Raw genomic sequence first — 25,100 nt, 5'->3', positions numbered from 1 at the left:
CTTGGCCCTTGTTTCTCCCTCCTCTGCTGGTGATGCCCTTGGAGACTGTATCAGCAAGCTTTCCCATTGCATCTCAACTGAGCCTCAGAATCCTTCTCAACAGTCTGGGAAGCCTCTGTTGATTGAGCAGGGTTGTTATGTGAGATGAGAGCTTGTATTTCTCAGCTTTTCATTGCCAGGACACAATACCTGATATGCACAACTTAAAAGAAAAAAGGTTTAGTTTGGCTTACGATCTCAGAGGATTCAGTCCGCAGTCAGCTGGTTCCAATGCAGAAACATCATGATGATGGTGAAGAAACCTGCTCACCTCATGGCAGACAGGAAGCAGAGAGCAATGGAAGAGCCAGACAGGAAGGGGCCAGAGATCAGAGAGAGTCCCTAAGGTCACACTCCCATGACCTACCCAAAGCCAACCAGAAGTGTGCTTTACTAATCTTCCAGGTGTCTCTCAAGCCAGTCAAGCTGATAACCAAAATGAACCATCCCAGACCTCCAGTTGGGGTGGAGTCCTCCCCAGCCTGAACACAGGGCAGCCCTTATCTGTTCTGTTGTCATCCATGGAGTCTTTTCAGGCACCGGGACCATGCTCCATGTCTTCATTGCTTTTCTCACAATAAGAATGTATCAGTGCCAGGTGACTTTATTATTTGCACAATATTCTGTCATATACGTGGGTTGTACTTTTATGAACAAGCCCCTCTGGTTGGTGATTCCCATTTGTTCCAATCTCCTACATTATGCAGAATCCCTTTGTGCTTATGAGTCTGCACACATCACCAGTGATTCTTCAGGATAAAGATCCATTGGGGAATTTCCAGAAAGGGAGAGTTAGAGTTTTCATAGCCTATCTTTACTCTTTATCATTGATTTATAGTTTCATAATTGTTTCCCTCACTTTATGGAAGCAGAGCTAAGTTAGTTCTATTTCTCCACCTGGAAAAGACTCACAGTCCCTCTGCCTTTGGCCTGTGCTCCCTGTCCCCAGGCCTCCTACCAGCTAGAAATCACAGTGGAACCCTAAAAGGACCCATTGGTCTGACTTATCCAGGGCTGTGTGCTGATGCACATTAAGAAGGCTGCAGTCTCGGGCCTCCCCTCTGCTCCGGGATTGCTATGGATTTATTCCAGTCCCCAAGCAGCGTCCAGGGCAATTGCATTTCCAGCCACAACTATGCCTCTCTGCTATTCTCCAGAGCTTTCCCTCCCAGCCCACCTGGCCAGCCCACCATGAGCCAGGCTGTGAATTAATTACTCACAGCCGCCACAGTCTCTGAAAAGCAGTTTTAGAACAGAAATCCCTTTTTCTCGCTTGGTGGATCTCATTGTGGGAGAAAGGGACAATTATGAATTACATCAGAGCTATTCTGGGGTGCTGGCCAGGGGCCTGATGGGAGCCCTGTCTTGGCTTGCTGAGCAGGCGCTGGCTTTCTGGGTTCCAGGCCTGGGTCACACCTGTTCCCAGTCCCACCCCCAGCAAGAAGGAGGGTGTCGCTCCCATGAGCTGCTCAGGAATGACCTTAGGCTGGAGGAACATCAAGTCACAGGATGCCAGAGGAACCCCCAGAAGCTTCTAGAACAATCTTTTCATTAAAATCCAGGAGCCTGGAAACCCCCAGTAAAGAAGAGGACTTTTTCAGCAAGACAGAGGAGCACCTGGGTCTGGAAACTTCCTCTATGAGACCTCAGCTCTGTCCTCTTCACCAAGCATCATCTTAGGTCGGTTTCCCTGGAAACAGAGGTAGGGATCCAGCACAGAAGGCTGTGGTGAGGGAGGGCTTTCAAAGATGCTTGAGTAGGTTGAGGGGTGGCTCCCAAAAGATACCTCCACATCTTATTCCCCAAATTCTGTGAATGTGAGCTTATTTGGAAAGGAGGTCATTGCTGGTATACTAAGTTAAGTATCTCAAGTTGAGATCATCCACAATGATCTGGGTGGGTCCTAAATGCAATGACACTTGGCTTTATGAAGACACAGGAGGAGGAGAAAAGAAGGAGGAGGAGGAGAAGGAGACAAAAAGAACAGACACTGGAGTGGTGTCAACAGAGCCAAGGAACTCCAGGGCCACCAGGAGCTGCAAGGGCAGAAAGATCCTCCCCAAGAGCCTTCAGAAAAAGTGTGGCTCTGCTGATGCCCGCTTCTCAGGCTTTGGCCTCCAGCGCTAGCAGACAACACATTTCTGTTGTTTTAAGCCACTGAGTTTGAGGCAATGTGACAGCTAATACTAATAGAGATCAACTTCATTGGATTCAGAAATGCCTAGCAGATTAGTAAAATGGAGTATGGCCTTGGAGTCTATGACTGGTCTCTGGCCCCTTCCTCTCTGGTGCTGTTCCCCTGCTCTGCTCTTGGGCCACCGTGAACTAAGCAGCTTTGCTCTACCACATCTTCCACCATGACATTCCTGCCTTGGAGCCAGCAGACCATGGACTAAGCCCCTGAAACTGAGAGCCAAATGTAACCTCTCTTCCTTTTAAGTCTCAGGTGTCAGGTATGGTGTCCCAGCAATGAGAAAGTGATTCATACAGGCAATTTGTTCCAGCAGTCCTGGGAAACTAGTGCCATGCCTCTAGGGAAGCAAGGAAAGGAAGTGGACAGAGGGACAATCTGGTGGATCCTCCAGGGAGCTCAGGAATGGAGAGAGAGTTTCAGAGGTGTCCGTAAAGGAGGCAGAGGCCACGACATTGGCTGTGCCCCAGGAGACACTCACCAGGCTGCCTGCTGGCAGGGGATCCAAGAGGTCCAGGCCACTGTACCTCCTGCCACCATGATTTCAGGGAGGCTGGCAATGTCATCTGCATACACAAGGAAAACTTATCTCCTTTACAGTACGGGAATGAAGACAAAGTAATGGCACATTCAGAGGGAGAGAAAGCATTTGCAAGGTACACAACACAAGCTTAACAGCCTCCTTTGCAGAGAGGATGCAAGAAAGCAGTAAAAAAAACACCAACAGCATAGCAGAGAACTGGGTAAAATATTGCAGGAGAAAAATAAAGAAAACCTGTGCATCCGCCCTGGCAATCGGGGAACTGAGAACAAAGACAACACCATATTATCCTCCCCATCAGAGCAGCAGTGACAGAGAGAGCTCGGTGTTCACTACTGGGGCTGTTGGCGCCTGCTACCTTAGGAAGATGGGGTGCTCGTGGGCTGTGCTACTGTGGATGTCACAGCTCTCAGAGGAGCATTCCCTCCTGGTGAACAGGTCCGTTGTCGGTGCCCCTCTTAAGAACCACTCCATGAGTGTGCACAGGTGCTAGGGTTCTGCTCTTCTAAGGACAAGCAGGGATGCCTAACTGTGCAGGCAGCTGCGCTATAACTTCCTGTAGCCCACTCAGAAACCTCGAGTCCATAGCTCCAGGTTAAGAAAGGAAACCTAGACTGTCACTCAGCTCACACATTTCTGATGTGAACTTAATTATGTAAAAAGGGAAAACACCCCAATGCCCCTGTAGGCTGGGGCGGTGAGGGGGCAAGATGACATGGAAAACTCATCTCTCCCAAAGCCCACATTCACCCTGTGATGGTTTAGACCTAGAATGTCCTCCAAAAGTCATGTGTTGCTCAGAGGTGGGGCTCTTAGGAGGTGACTGCATCATGTGGGTGCTGAACTCATCTGTGAATTCATCCATGGAAGAGTTCATGGCTGACTGGTGCTATATGGAGGTGGGGCCTGGGTAGAAGTGGGTCCCTGGGGTGTGACCCGGAAGCGTGTGTTCTTGTCCCTAGCTCCTTCCTTCTTCCTGTCTCTCTCTGCTTGCTGGCTGCCATGAGGTGAGCAGCTTTCCTCTGCCAGATCCTTCCAACATGCTGACCGTGGGCTGAAGCGCGAAACAAATTAAACTTTTCCTCCTTTAAATTATGGGTGTTTGGCATTGTGTCCTGCACAGAAAAGCTGACTGACACATCCCCACTCTGTCCCAGAACTGGCAGGTCCCCACAATCAGCCAGGAACCTTGCTTCACTCCTCCTCTGAGAAATAGAATCTTCTTCCGAGCGAGACTGACCTGCAACTTCCCATCCCAATGCAGACTGGGGCTCCTTCTTCCTTCTCCTTCCAGTGTTGTCTGTCTCTCCTCGTGGCTGGCTTGCTACCATCACCACCCAGTGCGCTGTGCCTCCTCATCCCAGAAGAGAAAGGCACCTCACTGAGTAAGCCATCCCTCTGGTGTCCTTCAGAGCAAGGGTTCTGGAAAGTGCTGTGACCCTCCCCACCCCATCACTGCCAGCTGGTGGCTGTGCCATGAGGTCCCGGGTCACTTCCCAGCATCCCAACCTCATGGGCCTTTTCTGCTGCTCTCACCCTTTGCAGTAATCAATCAATAAGCAGCATGACTGTCCGTCTCTGTCCCCCACATCTGGGGGCACACCTGCCCGGCTCCCCATCTCATCCCTGGCCATATCTGTTAGTACCTTGGCTTCTCTATGACTGCCCCCCCTGGCCAGCTTCCCCAGTCCCAGGATTTAGCTCCCACTGTCTGTGCTAATGGCTCAGGTGTCACCTCCTATCATGTCTCCCTGTCTGTCCAGCCCCTCCCCCATCCCCGACTTGGATCTGAACGTCTAACGGGACATGGAGCCACCACCAGAACATCTTGCATCCCTGCAACTCCCGAGCCCACCATTCGCCTACCCTTCTCCTGAGTGCCCTCACCACAAATAAAAGGAGTTTGGACCATGCTTTCCCTCTCTGGCCACACTCCTTGCCGGGGTATGGGAGCACGGGTCTGCTCTGACCTAGGTCACCTGGCCAGCTTCATCCCTGCCCTCTGTGGCTGCCCCTACTCCGCACTGGGTCTCCCTCCTGAGTCCAGAGACAGAGCCCTTCTGCTGCTCTAAGAGGGAAGATGTCATCTGCAAAGGACCACAGGCTCCAGGAGGCCAGGCTCTCCTCCACCCAGGGAAGACGTTCTGATGAAGCCACTATGAAAAAAAGAAAACCAGACAGGCGGACAGCTGAAGGCCAGCCCTCTTGGGTTCCCAGGCCTAGCATGAGGTGGCACCCTTGGCCCTGGGCAACTTTAGGAGATGAGTGGGCACCTTTACCTCCACTGCCTGAAACCTGCACTCTGGGCAAAAGTGTGAGGAGTCCCTCACCCTGTGGCAGTGGAGCTCTCCTTATCTTCCTGTCCCTGTCACTCAGGATGATGGGGACAGAATGAGAAGGAATTGCCTTGTGATACTGTGAAACGCTTATTTGCTCTTGGCCCTGTTTCCTGGTGCACGGCTCCTAAAATCCCTGGGATCTTGGAGCGATAAGAGTGCCATCTGTATGCTAATGAGACAGAGGTGGCTGGGGCCCCTGGAGAGTCTCACGCTGGAGGCTGGACATCAGGAGGACTGAGGCAGCGTCAGAGGGTAGGGATTCCAGCTGCACCCCAACCTCTAGAGAGGGCGGAGGGGCTGGGGTTGAGCTGACCACAGTGTCAAGTCCTCTAAATCTCATGTGCCTATGGACAAAGCCTCCGTAAGTCCCCGAGGGACCAGGTCTGGGGGCCTCCGGACTGCTGGCCAGAGAGAGCTGGATACTCTGCACCCCTTCCCACATGCTCTGCTCCCTACATCCCTCCCATCGGGCACTCATCTGTATCCTTTGTAGAATTCTTCATAATAAACTGGAAAATGTAAGTACAGCGTATCTCTGAATTTTGTTAGCCATCCTAGCAAACTAATGGAAACCAAACAGGCAGTCATGGGAACACCAGCTTATACTCAACTGGTGAGAAAACATGGGACAACCTGTGTCTAAAGAGGAGGCAGCCCTGTGGTCCTGAGGCCTCGCTGTGGGAGCTGACACTCTCACCAGGCAGACAGGGTCCCAGCTGAATTGAATTCAAGAACACCCAGATGTTGTCTGCTAGGTCAGAACCACTTGGTAGGTATGGGGGAGCCCAACCCCCAACCTCTGAGATCCTGAGATTATTCTGTGCTGACTGTTGAACGAGAGTAGGAGAAAACATCTTTGTTTTCTTTTCCCCTAGCATATGTCACATAAGCACGAACAGGAGACAAGGAGGCACTACTTAGCTCAGCGGGTACTAAGTATATGGGCTTCACCTCCCCCTGAGTACAGAGGGCTGGGGTGTAATGAGATTCATGGTCCATCATGGTTTTGCAGAGGAAATGGATACTTCAGATTCTGCCCTAACAGGAGACACTGGCTGCTTTCCCCTTGCAGGGAGACCCCGCGGAAATTTTATCCTAACCAAGGCAGCTGTTCCTTCCCTGCCTGGGGCAGCTAAATCCGAAGGTCCGTGTGGTTGTCTTCCCTATGCTGAAGTCTCCTTTCCCAACGAAATCACACACTCAGAGCTTTAACATCAGTGGGTACAGCATGCTCTCAGGAGCACAGACTCAGTTCAGAATTTCAAATTGATGACATGTTCTGAGAATAGCTACTCAGGGAGGGCCTTGGGGCTGTTGGAGGCAACCACAAGTGCAGAGTGTGGCATCTGTGGCCTCCTTCAGCTGCTCAGCAGCCTCAGTGCCTGGGTTTGCTTTGAATGAAGAGAACCAAGCACATCTGGATTCCCAGAGGTGAGCTGTGAAACATGATTACCATTTTTAAGCAGCCCGCCTTGCAGTCTCCCGGCTCCTTGACTAAATTGCTACAGAGGCTTGAAAGAAAAGTTTGAATAGCTCACCAGGATCACACCTGCTCAGATCCTCTCTTAGAGGAGCTTCTCAAAGCCACAATGCATGGAGGGTAGCCCGAGCCACTGCCTGGACTTCGAGATCCACCTCCCATTTGCCCTCCGACATCAGGTTCTGCCACCCCAGGGCTGAGCAGGTGCCCAGCACCCACTAGGTGCTCAAGAAATATCCCAATTCCCACCCCATTCTCTGTTCAGTCTGGCCCAAAATTTTAAAAATTTGTACTTTATTTTGAATTGTAGTAAAATATATATGGCACAAACTTTATCATTCTAAATATCTTTAATTGTATACTTTGTGGCATTAAGTCCATTCCTATCGTGCAATTACCGCCATTCATCTCTGGAACTTTTTCATCTTGCAAAAGAAACTCAGCATGCATTAAATACATCTCTGCTCTGACGACTCCAGCCCTGGGAACCTCCTTCTTCCTTTTCACTGAGGACTGACTGCTCACACACAGAGAATTGCAGTCCTTTTGTGACTGGTATATTTCACGTAGCATGGCACATCCACCCGTGTGGGAGCAGGTCCTTCCTAAGGCTGAGTTGCTATTTGCTATTATTCCATCCAGTTTTGTCCCTGGCCTGGCAAAGAGGCTGCTCAGTTGTTATCTCGCTCCACGAACCCAGCAGAATGCTGGAGGATGTGCTGGATGCTGCAGAAGGAGCATGAGGTACCACCATGGCAGACCCCGTCCTTCCCTGTGGACTGGAGACCAGAATGGGAGCTTTGCTGTGGGTTTTCCCTAAAGAAGACTGAGCCGAAGCAGGAGGGCACTGAGCAGGGCTGCATACAGCAAGGCTTCCTAGGGCCAGAAGACTGAGGACTGAGAGGCAGAGCGGCATTGAACCGGTGTCTCTGCAGGGGCCCTGGGCTGTGTACTCTGGAGAGTGTGCTGGGCAGGGGGTGCTGGCCCTGTGTGACCACAGTGCTGTGACCTGGAGGAAAAAGGCTACGACACAGAGAAGGAGAGGGAGGGGAAGAGAGGTCATGAGGATGTGGGGCAGGGGCTGCTCTTGCTCACTGGGGAGAGGGGCAGACCCAGCCCTGCCCTGGAAAGAACGCACATCACTGAATGGTGGCCACACCCTGGCCCTGAGCACCCACCTGTGCAGAGTAGGCTCCTCCTGCCCTGGGTGCTGGCTGGGTGTCCTATCTCCAGCAAACATGCCTTCCTGCAGCACAGCCTCTGCCAGCCCTCGTGGCCACCATGGAATCTGGCACACCTGGGACTCCAGGTGGCAGAGCAGACAGCCAGACACAGCAAGACACAGCTCTTGTCTCACACAGAGAGGGCACCAGAGTTGAACCAGGGACCTCTTGGTCTGCATTCAAATCCTCTGCTGCTGAGCTATACCCATCCTCACTGCTTTACCCTAACTGGAATGAATTTTCTATGGAATAGAAACTCAATTAAGTACCAGGAGAAGAGAGCAGACCATGGGGCCTGGATTTCCCTGATTGCCAGAAGGCCCTTCTCTGGCCCCAGGGCAGGCTTGGCAGGCAGCAGGGGCATCACAAGTAGAGGTGTTAGGAGAGGAAACCCACTCCCTGTGCTCAAGACGGAGCCTTCCAGGAGGTGGAGGGTGTGCTGGAGAAGCACTAGACACCTCCCTGGGGACCAGGCAAGAGCCAGGAAATTCAAGGCCTCAGGGCACCCCAAGGCTCCCCCACAAAGCATGCGAATGCCAGGTGCCAAGGAGGAACCTTGGCTTCGTCACCTTACAGTAGGGACATCCTTGCCCTGCCCACCTCCCTGGGAAGCTGGAGTTAGCATGGGGAGTGGATGAGAAGACAATTGTCAAACTGTCGGGTTCTGGGTCAGGTTCGGTGTCAGCCAGGCAGCTAAGTCTTGGGGCTCTAATTGCCAAGGGCTATCGCTTCTTGGCCTTTTGGCTGAGATCAAGTGTGGTATCTAATTGCCAAGGGCTTAATCTGCTCTACATTCTGGGCCCCCTTCTAGCAGGAATTGAAGGACAGCTAGGGTCCACTCGGGGTGTGAGCTGGGCCAGTGGAAGTCGCTGGGCCTGCCGAGCCGAGGAGGAGTCCCTGGCCTGGACTCATGCAAAGAAGGTTCTGGAACCTGCTCCCATTCCTGCACTAGAGCTCTCGAGGTGACCCTCGGAAGGTAGGGCTGGGGAAGGAGCGGCTCAGAGGGTCGAAGGACCATGGGCAGGCCCACCGTCTCACTATCTTTTAGGAAACTGAGTGGGTTCTGCCCTGGAGGCCATGAGAACCTGGGGGGAAAGTACCTTTTGGGAGTCAGGGGAATCCATGGCCTGCTTCCTGCCCCTGGCGCTTGATTTCTGCCCCCACCAGCCACAGTGGCAGACAGCTGGATGGCCCACGTGCCCTGGATATCCTTCAGTAACTCTATGTACAATGGCCTCCACGGGGACAGTAGAGCCCAAGGTGGACCAGCGACCTACGCACCAATCCCAGACCCACTTTCTTCCAGTGGCAGGAGTGGGGGTGTGTGGGGGTAGGGAATGTCCTGGTTTCCATAGCAACCACTGGGCTCCATCGAGGCAGGGCTGGCCTTTGGCTTAGGGGCTGGCTGCATTTTCCAGCATTCTGGCTGCTGGCCCCCCTGGTCCTCTCTCAGCTCACTACTCTGGACATGAGAAGAGGGTGTGTCCACCCCAGGAGACTCTCTTCCAGCCTGGGTCTGACTCATCCCCCCAAACCCCATCAGGCTCCCAGGAGAGCAGGCTAAGTCCCAGGGCCCAGAGTAGCTATGGGCTCCTCAGACAGTGCTCAGAGGGATAGGGGCCAGATGAGAGCCTGACCCCACAGGCTCTGTCCCAACCCAGAGCCCCACACACCTGATGACAGGGCCTGGGAATGGAACTACCTGGCATTGGCCCCAGCGGATGCAGCCGGGGACAGAGGTGGGAACACAGGATGACCTCCAGGGTCCTGGGGAAGCCAGCCTCGCTCCCTGCTTCTGGTCAGTGTTCTGGCCCAGAGGTATCTGGAAGACTGGAAGACCCAGCAGCTGCAGTGTGTGTCTCCCAGGGGAACCGTCCCTGGGGGCCAGGGCAGGGGCTCCCTCTCCTCTCCACCCCATGACAACCTGCTGTCACTGCTGCCTTTTCTTGGCTGCCTGGAGGCAAGTGTCACATTCTGCTCTACGGAGCCAGAGACGGAGTGCTCAAAGCCACCGGGCTAACCAGGGACCTGTCCTTGGCCCAGGTGGGGACTTAGCCTGGGCTGGGCCTGGGCCTCAGGGGCCAAACTGGGCAAACACTGCTGAGATAGCAAGGGAGTGAGATGTGTCCCTGGGGACCAGGAGTCACCGTGTCACTGTGACCTGGGCCACAGCCACCTCCAGCACTGGCAGGAGCACAGCACTCCCCAGGGCTGCAGCAGCGTGTATGGGGAGCATGGACTCCATGCCCAGAGGGACACACAGAAGGATGGAGGTGTGCGGGTTCCTTCATCTGGGGGCCCCGAGCACAGAGTGAGGGTTGCACAGAGCTGGGCAGGGTAGATGGGGGCCCGGGGCTCAAACCCTCCACAGCCCTCCTGCGGATCCTGGCCTCATCCCCCATGGCCTTCCTCGAAGTTTGCGCTGCGGTCCAGTTCCTGGCGTCTGAGGTCTGGCTCTTCTCCTGCTGAGTGTGCTGTGAGGGCAGAGACCCTGCAGGGCTGGCACTGAGCAGACAGCGTTCCTGCTTGCGCTGATCACCAGACAAGAGAAAACAGATGAATCAGGGGAGCCTGCCAGGTGAGGTGAGGTGGCCAGGCCTGGGGGCCCCGCCCCGGGCAAAAGTCAGCTGGAAGCTGCAGCCCCAGGCTGGCAGCCCCTGCCCTTCGACCCATGACCCTCCCCACCACCACTCCTGGGTTTCATCTACAAGGTCTCTCACCCCAAGCCGCACAGAGGAGTACATGTTCTAGAAACCCTCAGCGACTGACTTCTGTCATCCAGCAGTGACTTCTAAGATTTGCTGGGATCTCCCCTGACATGCTCGGACAATTTCAGTGACAAATTGGGTTTAGCTGCAGAATGTGATTTATCCGGGACCAGCACATTCTGGTCCCCAGAATTCTGCCTCCTCTTCTGACAGCTCTGGGGGACAAGCGTGCTCACTCTGGCCACTCTGCTGGGGACAATCTAAGCAGCCACCAGAGGGGTGGGGACCAGGAATTCAGCACTTCTTGGAGGACACCAGGAAGCAGATGAGAGATGATCTGGGCTCTTGTTCTCTGGAGCTAGAGTTTGGGGAACAGAGGTTCCGAAGCAGCCTCAAAGAACTCAAGACCACCTTTCAGGGCAGACAAGGACTGAAATAAACCCCATATTTCTCACCACACGGCTCTTCTGGATGGAGGCCAGCTGTCCATCAACATCTCTTCTGCAGACAGAGCAGTCACCTGTGATGGGGGAGGGAAAGGCTGGGTTACAAAGCAGGGGTCAAAGCTGTGGTCTCAACACTCCCCATCCTGAGCTTCCAGCCAGCACTGGCCCTGTTCCGCCTCCTTCCTGGCCATGTGGGTCTTTCTGCCTGGGACACAGGTGCTTATGGGGCTTCTGAACACAGCTGGTGGCAAGGCTCAGGGCCCCACGTGCCACACAGGTGAGTGCCATGTCGTCACCATCCCTTCCTCGTCCCCAGTACAGCCATGAATGTCAGGAAGGTGAGGGTTCATCCATTCGTGTTTGTGCCCCTACCAAGCACTGGGCTTTGTTCAGGGAAGCTGGGGCCATGTCAGTCTGGTGGCCAGGAGAGGTGGCCACCAAAGGACCCTCGGATGGCAGGCAGGTGCAGCTGGCAGAGTGAGGAGCCCTGGCAGGCCCTCAGGAAGCAAACACCAGGTACCATCATGGTGCTCAGGAGACAGAGGGAGGGAGGAGGGTCTGAGGACAGGCAGGGAAGGAACCTAGGGCTGTTCTCCAGGAGGGAATTTATTCCCATGATGGAGCCCACTGGGGAAACTGACCCTCCAAACTCTGCTCTATTCTAGGCCCTGTCTGGCCAGGGTCTGCAGAAATGTGAGAGTCTTCCTGGAATTAAAGTGTCTCCAGGGGTCAGGATGGTGGTGTCTTGAGCCTTAGCACCTGTCCAACTGTCCCCAAAGCCCCCAGTCCCCAGGGAAACAGGAGTGGGATTATCTGTGCCAAAGCCCAGAATCTAGTCCCTGGGACAGTGCAGGAGGCGGAAGGTGGCAGAAGGAAAAAGTTCCAGAGCTGGCTCAGCCCAGATGGACCACCTGCGTACGGGAACCTCTGGCATTCCCGTTCGGTGACCTTCTCTGCAAAGGAGGTGGCAGGCCTGTCCACACACATGTGCACACATACACACATGCATGCACACACAGAGAATCTCATGATGCTTTCCTGACTCATCACCCTGACAGGGGACAAGCCCAACCCTGTCCTGCTAATGGTGCTGACCAGGGTCTGAGCCGAGGACTCAGGGAAGCACTGCAGTGAGGCTCTGGTCCCCGACAACTGTGGGGACCGAAAGCTACAGAAGCCCAGCTTGCTCCAGCAAGCTCAGTGCTGCAGGCTGAGGCAGGAGAGCCGTGCCCAGGACTACAGCAGTGACCTTGGGACAGGTTGCACCCTGTGACCTCGGTGTCCTTATCTGTAAGGGGGAAGTGTGTGCTGACCTCAGAGGGTACCTGTGGTGACAAATCAGTGGCATTGCATGTACAGCCTTGCTGAGGTGCCCTGCACACGGTGGTACTGAACAAAGGCTAAAACCCACTGTTCTTATGGCCAGGAAGAACCACTGCGTCTGCTGCCAGCCAATTACACTGCCCAACATGAGCCTCAGGGACCCAGGATGGCAGAAGTAGGTGTAACCTGTGCCCCAGAAACTGCCAGGGCACCTGTGAGTGGTGTGGGGCGGTGGCCCTGGAACATTGTGACCCCAAGCCAGTCCCATGCAGACTCTAAACTCACAGGGGAACGGGCACCATGAGGGAGAGCCAGCGTGGCCCACACGCTGCAGAGCCAAACCCACAGTCTCCAGGCAGTAGAATCATTACATGGGGCAATGAAGTAAGTGTTTAACGGGCCTAAAGAAACAGGGAGAGGGAGGGCTAAAGAAATAGAAAAGAGGGGTTGGGAGCAAGAGATTCTAAAACCAATCAAACAGGTTTGAAAAAGAATGAACTAGATTCCTGGAAATTAATAAGACAGTAATTGTGTAAATGGATGCAATTACTTTGGAGAACAATTTGGCAATACTCAGTGAATGTGCAAATGGATGTACTGAGTCATTCCCTGTGTATCCCAAGAAACATCTGCAGGTGATTTTGGGAGCACTGTTTGTAAGAGCAAAACAAGAAAACATAACATGTCTAAGGAGGGAAAGAGGGAGGGAAGGAAGGAAGGAAAGAAATTTTTCCCAGGTAGAGGTGCTGGTTTGGGAAGGCGCTCGCCTGTAAGGTAATGAGCTCCCTGTCACCGGCAGGAAGGTAAGCTAGCCAATGACTGCTTGTGTGGCTGTGTGGCTCTGAGGTCTTGTTTGCCCTGGGATTCTTGGAGCAATCAGGCTGCAGGGTCCTTGTCTGGTCTCTCACCAGACTTCAGTGCCTGTGAATGGATGGATGGATGGATGGATGGATGAGTGAATGAATGAGCAGGTGAATGAAGCTACTGCAGATATCTGGGCTCCCTGCCTCCACAGGTGTCCCTGCTACCCAAGCTCCTATGCTGAGTCCCCTAGGTGACTGACTCACTCGTTCTGTTCTCAGGAACGTGGACAGCAGCCCAGCTGTGTGGCTGTCGGGCAGCAGACAGTTGTCACCAGAAGGAGGGAAGCTGCTGCCTGGCCTCTGCTCCCAGCCCCCACCCTCCCAGCTGTGTCTGGGCCAGGGTCCCCTTCAGGATCAGGCCAGCCTGGGTCACTCCTGCCACGTTGCTGAGTGCAGTTCCTGCTCTCTGGAGCTTGGCCTCCCTCTGAGCTGGGGGTGGGGAACTAAGAGACAGAGAAGATTGGCAGATTGGTTGTCAAGGCTGGAGCCCAGAGCCAGGACCTTACAGGTGAGCTTGGAGGAGAGGCAGGTGGTGCCGCAGTCTTCCTAGCCAGACAAGCCTGGGTTCCAATCCCAGCTGCTCCCTGGGCTGTGCGACTGATAAACTACAGGACCCTCTCCCTGCACAGGTAGAATGTGCCCCCTTGCCCTGTCCACACTGGTTATGTCACTTGCTTTGGCCACCAAAACCAGTGAATGTCATGCACACAGCCAGAGACTCAGAATGTCCCTACAGCCTGCAGTCCAAAGGCCACAGTGGCCCGAGAGCCAACACCAGGCTAGGAGGCTATTTACATCCAAATGCAGGGACCCTAGCAAGGATGGCCATCCCCACCTCAGCACATGAGGTCACTAGTCATTCTAGATGGGCCTCTAGATGGCATCACCAGGGTGCGCTGGCCAGGAAGGTGACAAAGCAAAAGGACTGGGAAAGAGCCAGGTGTCAGGAGGTGTTGACTCTGACCCGGCTCCTGCCACTGGGGATGGAGGGGACTGTCAGGAAGGCATGTGACAGCAGCCAGGAGCAGAAAGCCAGGAGCTCCTGGCTCATGCTGCCCCTGTTCATTGCTACTCAGGAGGAAACTGAAGGTCACCCTCGGGGAGCAGGTGGCAGGTCCTGGTGGCCATCCTGAGCCCTGATTGTCAGATGCCATCCTGGATCCAGATCACCCACTCTGAGGACAAGGCTGGGGCGATGATGGCACTGGTGAGTCACAGCCTCTGGTTCACAGGAGAGACGGCCTCTGCGTGACCTATTCCAGGCTGCAGGGACTCAGAGGTACTGCCCAGATCGCAATGATGGGAGCTTCGAGCAGGCAGTGTGATCTCAACCCCAGATGCATCTTAGGATTCTGTCCATGAGAGTCACAGCCAGGCCAATCACAGCATCTGGGCGAGGAAATCAAAGCTTTGGGCGATGGGCACTAAAGAAACATTCTGTGTTCCTGTTGGGTGCCGGGAACCATGCCAGGCTTGGTGCATTTTTAAAAATGTCTTCTTATGTGCCAGGTACCACACCCTCATCTCACTGTGGGACAAACCTGGTGCCAAGGACCAGGCAGAATGAAACCCGGCTCTCTCCCATCTGTTCATTCATTCATTCATTGTTCATTTACCTTTATTCATTGAGTGTCTGTTCTGTGCCAGACATCATGGGGCCGGAAGGCAACGGCGGCCAGATGGTGAGGGGACAGTAGGCCACACTCAGCAGGTGTTTGCAGCCCAGATCAGTGGCCTGGGCTCTCATGGTTGTCATGGTTGTCCCCCTGGTCAGGGCTGCCAGCTCAGCTGGCACAGCTGACTGCCCCCCGGTCAGGCGTGCCTGCTCACCAGGTTACACGGGATGTTGTGGTTAGGTCTAGATGTCCCCCAAGCCTCATGCAATCATAGGTGGGGCTTTGGAAGGTGATTGGATCTTGGGGCTTATCGCTGACTCGCTGTGAGGAGGCGGGGCCAGGTAGGAAGAGGCAGTCTCTGTGGGCGTGGCCTAGAAGGTTATATCTCCCTTCCCGCTGCTCCCTTTAAGGTCTGCTTAAACTTCTAAAACATGAACCAAGGTAAACCTCTCCACCTTTAAGTTTTGGGTGTCAGGTATTTTATCCCAGTGACGAGAAAAGTGACTAAGACAAAGATCCACCCGGAAATCAGCCCTCTGAGAGCAGCAGGGCTGGGCCAAGTGGGACCACGTCATTTCCGGTACAGCTATACTTGCTCTTGCGTGTGGCCCATTCTGATGGGTCAGCGCAGTAACATGAGCTTTAGAGGTCACAGACATCACCGGTCCAAGTGAACCAAAGGGGCGTCTCGGGCAGTGGGATGTCAAGGACAGGGGTTGGGCCAGTGTGCTTTCTGTTGCCAAGGACACAACACCATCGACCAGGTGAGGGACACAAGAAGGAGGCTGGTCTGGCTTACAGTGCTGGAGGTCCAAGGGCTCCTGTGGCAGCCAGGGACTGGGGCAGAACAAGATCGCCTGACAAAGACGAGGGTGTGCATGTGTTGCAGTCTCTCTCCCTCTTCCAGTAAAGCCACTAGGGTTGAATCCCCCGGGCCTCCACCCCAAAGATCCTATTAACCCTAGTCATCCCGAAGGTCCTCTCCAAACAATTGGTCAGATCATCTTTCCACCCTCCTGATACCTTGCAGTGAGGATTCAACTCCAGGCCACTCCCAAAGTACATCAGAGGCCAAAGGCAAGCAAGGTTTCGAATGATGCTAGACAAAAGAGCAGCTGGCATGGGTGGAAAGGATGAGAAGCCCAGGACTTCAGCTTCTCCCTTCTTTCCAGACATGTGCACCTTTAAAGTTAGGCAGTCCTGAGTGACTTGCCCTGGTTGAGGGCAGAAGTGACAGTCACATCCAAGCAAAAGCTTCTAAGAGTCGTCATCCCTGCTTCCTCCCTCTACTACCTCTGCCTGGTTGGCCTCATGTCAGTCTGGGCTACTGAGTCACCTCTGGGAGACTGTTACCCTGGGGGACCATGTGAACCTCTAGTGGACATTGCATGAGAAATGATACACTTTTGGTTTTAGCCATTGCAACTTTGGGGCTGTTTGTTACTGTGGCATCATTGCAATTAACCTGACTGATGCAAACATATTATCAAGCTGAAGTGTAGGTTACAAAGCAGCTTTGATTACTTCATCAGTCATTTATTGAGCGCCTGATTTCTCATCCCAGCTCTGTGCTCTGATGTTAAATTTGGGGCAGGAGCTGCTTAGAGATCTTCTAGAACAGCTCCCTCCCCCAACCCACTTGTATGAAAACTGTAATTCGGGGTCAGCAGGGTGCAGCAAAGGCTCTGGGAGATGGTGTTTGAAATGGAAGTCCTGGCACACAGTAGGACCTCAAATAGGATTAACCTGTCCTTAGAGCCTTATCAAGGTGTAAGGGACTAAGGGACTAAGACCATTTTTTTTTTTTTTTTGAGACAGGGTCTCACTATGTAGTTCAGGCTGGCCTTGAACTCACTATGTACCCCAGGCTGGCCTCAAACTTTCAGCTACCCTTCTGCCTCAGCCTCCCAAATGCTGAGATTACAGGCATGTGCCACCATGCCTGGCACTAAGGCCATTTTAACAGGGAAAGTATTTTTATGTTGGCACAGAATGAATCCTTCTTATTAAAATATCCATCCAGAGCTCTGTGAGGCTACCCTACAGGGTCAACTCAGGCCCTGCCAAGGTGAGTGGCCATTGCTGGGGGCTGTGGCACCTTCCTGCTGCTATTCTGGAGCCCCAGAGTCCATGAGCTCATCCAGTGAGGGCCACAGCAGGGCTCAGCTAATTGGATCTGTGTGATGGAACTAGACCAATCTGGTTTTGCCTTCTGCCATTTATCAACTTCCTCTTCTCTCCCTAATGCCATCTTTAATTGGGCTGAGAAGGCAGGGTGCTGGCAGAGGTAGGGGCTTTCTTATTCCCACCAGCTGTGGCTGGAAAATGCTCCTGCTGTTCTTTGGCAGGGAGCTAGGTAGTCTTGATTCTTCCTTTGTGGGGTCTGTTGCTCCTGTACTATGACACTCAGGCTCTGAACATGCTGTGAGACCCTTGGCTTCCAGAACCCAAAGCAGATGTGTACCTCCCATCTCTTTGCTGAGCAAAGGAGTCTGGGGGTAGCCAGAGGGTGCTCTCACCCACTACAAGCAAAGGAGTCTGCCCCAGGGAACCTGGCTGAAACTGGCTTGAACCCCATCACCCTTCCCATATGACATAGAGTGCACATGGGGCACCAATAAATCCCCTTTTCCCTGAAGCAGACCCCTGTGCTTTGAGTTGGGTTTCTGTTGCTTGCAACCTAAAGGTCTAGGCTGGCCCATTCTGGTGACTCAAAACCATCAAATGCATCGCTTCTCGGCCTTTTGGCTAAGATCAAGTGCAAAACCATCAAATGCATTTGCTGCCACAAACACAGGCAAGGACTCAGGGCACTCAGGGCACCACTGGCAGTCACTGTAGCACCTGTGAGGAAAACCCACCAAGGGAAAATCTCGCACTTGGAGGATGAATCACAGAGAGAGATCTGGAGTTTCCATGACACTGAGAACCTGCAACTGAGCCGTGCTGGAACCGTCTCCGATGCACATTTCAGCCATGTGAGTTGGTTCCCTTTTGCATTTCTCTCCCTGTACCATGACGAATTCCATCCAGACTTGAGGGGAGGACTGTGACTGTCCCTGAGATCCCAAACCTGGAGACACATGCAGTACCTGGATTGGACTTTGAGTATTGCAGGAGACAGAATAGGTGTGTTTGTGTAGGCATGGGCATCTCTGAATGCTCCCAGAAGGAAGAAGGATCTGTATGCACACTGGATATCCAAGGGGCAGACTAATGGATAGTTTTGTGTCAACTCTAGTTGTCAACTCCCTTTCCACCATCTTTTAAAACCATTTGGAAGCCCAAGGCTCTGCTCTTAGCTTCATAGGTGGAGCATGTGATCTGAGTTAAACCAATCAGTACACTCTGTCTTCCTAGCTTAGTGATTGGTTCAGATTTGAGGGTGTGATTGAGGTTGGTCCAATCAGAGTAACACTAGAACTATTCCAAGAGGTGTGGACAAAGAGTCTGTCTTTCTCAAGGGATGTGAGTGAGAGAACGGGGAGCTCTGGCAGCTGCTGATAGTCCTCCTTAGACTGTACAAGGAGCAACTATAAGTTGAATCCAATGCCACAGAAAGGAACAGAAAGAGTTCAAGAAACAAGTGTTCTATCACAGCATCAAAGTGCTGAACTGAATGTCACCTGAGCCTTTCAGCCTGACAAATAATGTTGTCTTTATTTTTAAAGACTATATATTAATCAGCTTTCCTATTGCTGGGACAAAACACTTGACACACCCACAATGTAAAGGACAGATTTATTTGGCTCATTGTTTCAGAAGGTTCAGTCCATGGTTGGCTGGCTCCAAGGCAGGAACAGCATGGCAGAAGGGTGTGGTAGAGCAAAGCTGCTCACTTCATCATAAGCAGGAAGCAGGCCAGAGGGGGAAAGCCACGGAGAACAGGTCTAATCCCCAAGGTCATGCCCCATAACCCACCCAGATGCACCCAGAAGTGTGCTTTCCAAATCTTCATTCAGTCAGATGGACAATGAGGATGGACCCATCACAGTCCATTTGGGTTGTTATTGTTGTCTGTTCTCTGCAACTGAAAACCTCATGATACAAGAGGATGCTGTGATGCTCCACATTTTGAAGATAAGAAGCTGAGGCACTGGAATGTTAAGTGAGATGCCCACAGCAACAGAGGTGGGAAGTGAAGGTTGCAACTTTGAGTGCAGAAAAAACAATGATGGACTGAACTCAGAACTTCTGGTGGCTACTTTCTGCTTTCTTCTGCCCTTAGGCATTGGTGCCCCTCACTTCTGAGTTTCTCTTCACAGCTGGCAAGTCGGTCCATTACACCCTAGGAGCTACTGGTCTTGTGTTTCTGCCCTTGCCTGCTAGCCTATTAGTATACCAGGTATACATGCATGTATGTGTCTACACACACACATACACGCACGCACTCACAGAGGAACATGTTTCCAGGAACTTATCGGGCACAAATATTTGGGGTACTTGGGTGCTTCTCTTCAGGTTTATTCTTTTCATCTTCGTGAAGACCTCTACCAACCACACTACATTTTCTTGACCCATCTTTATGTAAACAGGGTCTCAGGATTTTCCCATTTTGCAGAATAAGTAAACCAAGGCTCATATGAGATGCAAGACTCAATGGTAGAGTTAGAAATCAAGTCAAAATATCTGATCAGTGTTTGTGACTTGTTCTCTTGACTTTGGCTTTCAGTCTCAAGGCCACTGTGACCCCCACTCAGGACAGCAAGTGAGGCTGAGAGAGAGAGAACGGAAGCTCTCTCGGCTGGGACTGAGGTCAGGAGAAAGGACCAGGACTGGAGGGTGACCTTGAGCTCATGCACCTGCAGTGGTGAAGCTGGAGCACTAGCTGCCCACTAAGGCTCTCAAACCCCTGCTAAAGGTTCAGAGGTGCTAAGGGTGCTTCTGGACCCCTTGATCCTGGGAGACTGGATCCCCTGGGTGTGGGGATGCCTCCCACATGAAGGCCCAGGCCAAGTGTGGTGGGAAAGGTACAGATGTTGGTAAGAACCCTCTAGAGCCTCATGGGGTGGTTCGAGGTTGGCAGGGCAGGAGGTCAGGGTGGGGGCCCAGAAAACAGACCCCAGTGGTCAGAGACTTGAAAGGGGCTGGCAGCCTGCCACAGGGAGTCCTGGGAAACCCCAACATCTTGGTCCCTTGGACTCTACATTTCCAAAATATCATCACTGTACTTTGGATATGGAGTCTTCCCCAAAGGGCCCTGTGTTGAAGGCCGGGGCCCTAGCCTGTGGTGCCACTGGGAAGTGGTGGAGCCTTTAGGAGGCAGGGCCTGGTGGGAGGAAGTGAGGTCATAGGGCATGGCCTGGATCCTGGCCATGGTGGGATCCTTGCCCCTCCACTTCCTCTTGCTTTGCTTTTTGGCCACCATGAGTGATCAAACTGGTCCACCACATCCTCCCACCATGATGGGCTTCCTCACCACAGCCCCAAAAGCAGTGGGGCCAAGTGACCATGGATGGAAGTCTCTGAAACTGTGAGCCCAATAAACTCTCCTCTGACCAAGTGGATCATCTCAGGTGTCTGTGACAGTAACAGAAAAGCGGCTGACACAACCATCTCTGACAAAGGTCTTTTCCTCACTTGATCTTTTTTTTTTTTTGGTACGGAGATCAAACTCAGGACCTTGCACTTGCAAGGCAGGTGCAGTGTCACTGAGCTAAATCCCCGGTCCTTCCTCACTTGATCTCATTGATAGCATCCCAAACTACCTCAATCTTATTTCGATTTGAAATCATGTGAGAATATTGTCACTCTGCACTGAGATATGGATGACATTGAATTACCACTTCAAAGAAAATTGCGAAAAAGAATTATATTTCAATTAAAGGAGCAAAATGAGGTGAAATTCCTTATCCTGTTCAAGAAGACAACCAGAAGAAAGGGCTCTGGCCTAGCAGGAATAGGATCCTGGCTCTGTTTCTCTGTGCTTATTTCTACTCATCTGTTCACCCCTCTGCTGAGTTTAATAAGCATGGAGTGACCGTGACAGGAGTTAAGTGCTGGGTGTGACCCATGAAGAACCTTTGATTTCTCGCTTTGGGGACAGCCAGCCACGGAACCACCAGTCACACCATGCAGGTTCTCTGAAGAGCAGCTGTGATGTCCTGGCTGGAAGGGCTTTGGGGACAGCGTCATGATGAGCTGGCCCGTTCAACGCCGGGCCTTAGTGATTCTCAGACAGAGGGCTCAGTGACTTTCTGGGTGAAGGTGAGAGCTGCCTGAAGGAGAGGAAGATAGTGTGTTGGAACAGACAGATGCATCTGGTGTGACCGCAACCGAATTCAGTACGTGATGCGGTGTGGTATTATGTGTGTGTGTGGTATTGTGTGTGTGGCAGGTGTGTGTGGCATGTGCATGGTATTGTGTGGGAGGTGTGTGTGTGGTATTGTGTGTGTACATGGTGTGGAAGAGTGTGTATGTGGAACATGTGCATGATGGGAGGTGTGTGGTATTTGTGTGCAGTATATGGTTTGTGTGCCTATGCCATGTATGTAATTTATATAGTGTGTGTGGTGAGTGTGTGCACATGATATATGTACTATGTGTATGATGTGTGTATGGTATGCATGGTATGTGTGCGTGATGTGTGATATGTATGGAGTATGTATGTGGTGTGGGGTGTCTGTGGTATGCGCTGTATGTGTGATATTTATGAAGTGCATGATGTGTGTGGTATGTGTACGTGGTGTATGAAGTGGTAGTGTGCATGTGTGGTATGTATATGGCATGTATGTATAATGTATATATAGTGTGTGATGTGTGTGCGTGTGTGGAGTGTGTGGTATGTGTGTATGCATGCTGTGTGTGGTATGTATGTATGTATATGGTGTGTCTGTGCATGTATGTGTGGCATGTGTGTTTTGTGCACATATGTGTGCATGTGTGTGTGTGTGTGTGCGCGCATCGGCACACAGGTGGTGGGTCAGCAGTGTCTAGGAGACGTCTTCCCTGCAGGAGGTCCCTAGAGCTGGCACTGGGGCTCCCTTGTGCTCTATCCTCTCTTCGGTACCTGTCAGAGTCCGGAGGGCACACAGGCTGTGTGGGCTGAGCCTGCTATCTCTGACCTCAAGCAGCTCCTGCACCACTGGCTTCCCAAGCCCAGGCCAGGGACAGAGGCCAGTCCTTCTGAAGTTCCATGTGGCCTGGAGGCCCCATCTCCTAGCAACCACCCCCTTCCATGCTGGTCACCTTCACTCGGTCACCTGGGATCTTACAAGGAGGGTCTCCTCTGTCCCCTCAGCCAGGAGCACAGGGTGGGCCCTGCCTCGCCATGGCTGTTCTAGGCAAAGCTGTTCTTGCCTTACCGTCCCCATGTGGTCCCCATAAGGAGCAGCCAGAATGCGGCACGCCCACACTTTCCACCAAACCCTGGCACCTGGGCTCCAGGAGCTTCAGGAGCTTTGGGGATGGTACAGCCAGCTGCTTTGCCCCAGCTCCCCACTCCTGCTGCTGCTGCCCACAGCCACTGTGTCCTCAGCACACAGCTCCAGGTGCCTGTCTGGGGATCATGAACTGTGCCAGTCAATGTAACAGGCCCCAGAGTCCAGCACTCTATCAAGAAAGGGGCTTGGTCTGTCTCTAAAACATCCAGAAGTCGGGTTCCATGGGTGAGGTCTAATGGTGTCATCAGGGCTCCTTCTGTCCTTCCATGTTGTCCTCCTCAGCCTGTAACTTTGATCCTGTGGTCATATAATAGCTGCTGAGATCAAGGCATTTATTACATCTGCATTCCAGACATGCAGGAAAGTTTAAATAAAGAAAATGGCAGCCTACTGTAGTCCTCGTACAAAGCTTTGCCAAAAGTCATCCCCAGCAGCTTTCACTGCCATGCTTTGGGGCAGAACAGTGCCGCCGGCATCCCACCTGTGAGGGATACAGGGAGGGCAAGCGTTGTAAGTAAGCATGCAGTCTTGACCCAAACCAGGGCAGGTGGCCCTTACATCCATCTCTAAGAGTCTGTTATATTGTTGGTGACAGACAAGGACACATGGCTTGTGGTCCCCCCAGGCGGGTGACGGGGCTGAGACTCCCCAGAGGAGGCAGCTGAAGCCCTACACCAGGTTGCTTCAGGGCAGACGACTCAGGATGGCACAGCCCAGCAGGCAGGAGGTCTCTAAGCCCGCCGGCAGCCGGTGTCCTGGCCTCCTCCAGCAGTCAGAATCGTGTCCAAGACGGATCATGCTCAGCCTGCTCGGCAGCCTCTCTGTTATCTCCATGTAACCAGCCTCTGCGGGGTGATAAACAGCCCCGAGTTGAAACATTGCTTCTGCAGATTGAACTCTGTGGAGCTGAGGACTGCCATAACGTTAATTATATTCCGAAATTTTCCATTCATCTCCCACCACCGCTGCCTCAGGTGCCGGGGGAGCTGGGTGCACCGCCACGATGGATGCCCCGTCCTGTCCTGGCGCCAGCAGCGAGACCATTTGCATGTGGCTTCCTCCGTGAGCCGCTCTGGCTCTGGGCTCCTCTCTGCCTGCGCAGCGAGCTTGGAGCATAGCCCTGCAGGTGCTGACCCTGTGCTCTGGAGACATGTGGGCTTGACTACCAGGCTCCGAGCAGGCCCGGGCCAATTACTATGTTATGCTAATCCCGGCATTAACATATTACCTGCATAACAGCTGGTCTATTTTTAAAGCCACCAAAGAGAGCGCTTGGGCCTGAAGTTTCATTCCGGCACTGCACTGGCATCGGAGCCAGGCAGCAGCCGTCTTACCTCTCACTGCCGGCAAAAGGTGCCTAGGAAGTAAGGTTGGCACGGAAGGGGGCAGGGGATGCCAGCAACACATCAGCGTCACCCTCGGGGTAAAGTGCTCAGGGCCACGGTCAAGTTTTCAAAGCAGGCCATGAACGTGTGGCCAGGAGCAGGGTCTCGTTTTTAATAAAAATGGATTCAGACTGTCCTTTATGATGGTTTGACTAATGGTCTTTCAACTTTGGGAAAGTGGTACATATTCTGTAGAAAGCTAACTTGAATTTTGAATTTGGATCTTTTCCTGGGCCAATGATAAGTGGTTTGAGCCTCTCCCACTGCGCTGGGGAAAGCACCAGGCTGGGTGCCAGGGTCACACCTCCAGGCCTATTAAACGTACGTTCGCCTTAAGAAGGGCTGATGGGGACACAGCCAAGTCCTGACACAGCTCTCCCAGGAGCGGATCCTCTCCCAGGAGTGGATCCTCTGCCAGGGGCGCCCTCCGGCTCACACCTGCCCTCTGGTAAGGCTTCTGCTACAGGCTGGCCCACCTTCCACGAAATCCTCACTGCTCCAGGGGTTTTCTTCATGGTGCTACTCCCCTGCTGTTGTATTACACTTTTATTTGTTCATTGTCAAATGCCTGTTTCTCTCCTTTCCCCCCTCCCAAGGATATAAGCTCCCCCAAACCAGGGACTTTATTCTGTGTACACACTGTATCCCAGAACCCAGAACAGGGCCTGGGCCATGGTTAGAACTCTTCTCAGAACTATTCTATTGACAAGGAAGTTAACAGGCCAAAGAATATTTTCAACCAGTGGTCCCAAAGACAGCTGGGCATTCAAATGCAGAGTAAAGTTAGAACCCTACCTCACACCAAACTCAAAATGGGTCAGAGACCTAAACCTAAGAGCTAAGAATGTAAAACCCTAAGGAGAAATACTGAGGATCAGTCCTTATGGCCTTATAAAGACAAACTTGAGTCATTTGTAGGAAAAGCGATGCACCTTGAGACTATAGTGTTAAGTAAAATAAATCAGACACACAAGCTTAAATATCATGTGATTTCTCTTGCGAGAACCCCAAATCATAACTAAAGAATAAAATAAAAGACAGCCAATAGGAAGTAGGGAGCTAGATCTTTCTCAAGTGTGAAAGGGCTCAAGATATGGAGGGAGGGGTAGAGGAGGAAAAGGGGATTAAAAAAGGAGTTAAGATGTGTTACGTATGTGCACTAACTCCCCACAAGGAATGTGAACATTGTGTACTGCAAACATGGACTAATAAATAAGAACTCTTCATGGACTTGGACTGAGCAATGGTTTCTTAACTAGAAAACCAAAGATAAAATAAATAAAATGATGAATCAAGATCAAAACCTTTTTACTTCAAAGAATACCACTATGCCTATTAATCTTGAATGTCAACTTTATTGAATTAAGAAATGCCTACTGTAGCAGATCAGTAAGGCATTGTCCTGGTTGAGTCTGGGTAAGTCGTGGAGGTGTGACCTTGGGTACTGTGGTCCATGGCCAATTCTTTTCTGGTGCTGCTCCCCTGCTCTGCTTCCCAGCTGCCATGAAGTGAGCAGCTTTGCTCTGCCGCTCCCTTCTACCATGATGTTTCTGCCTTGGAGCCA

This window comes from Heterocephalus glaber, unplaced genomic scaffold (assembly GCF_053883595.1).
Source record: "Heterocephalus glaber isolate CG9 unplaced genomic scaffold, H.glaber_assembly_v1.0 deba00001444, whole genome shotgun sequence".
In the NCBI taxonomy this organism is placed as follows: Eukaryota; Metazoa; Chordata; class Mammalia; order Rodentia; family Bathyergidae; genus Heterocephalus; species Heterocephalus glaber.
This window is presented reverse-complemented; position numbering follows the sequence as displayed.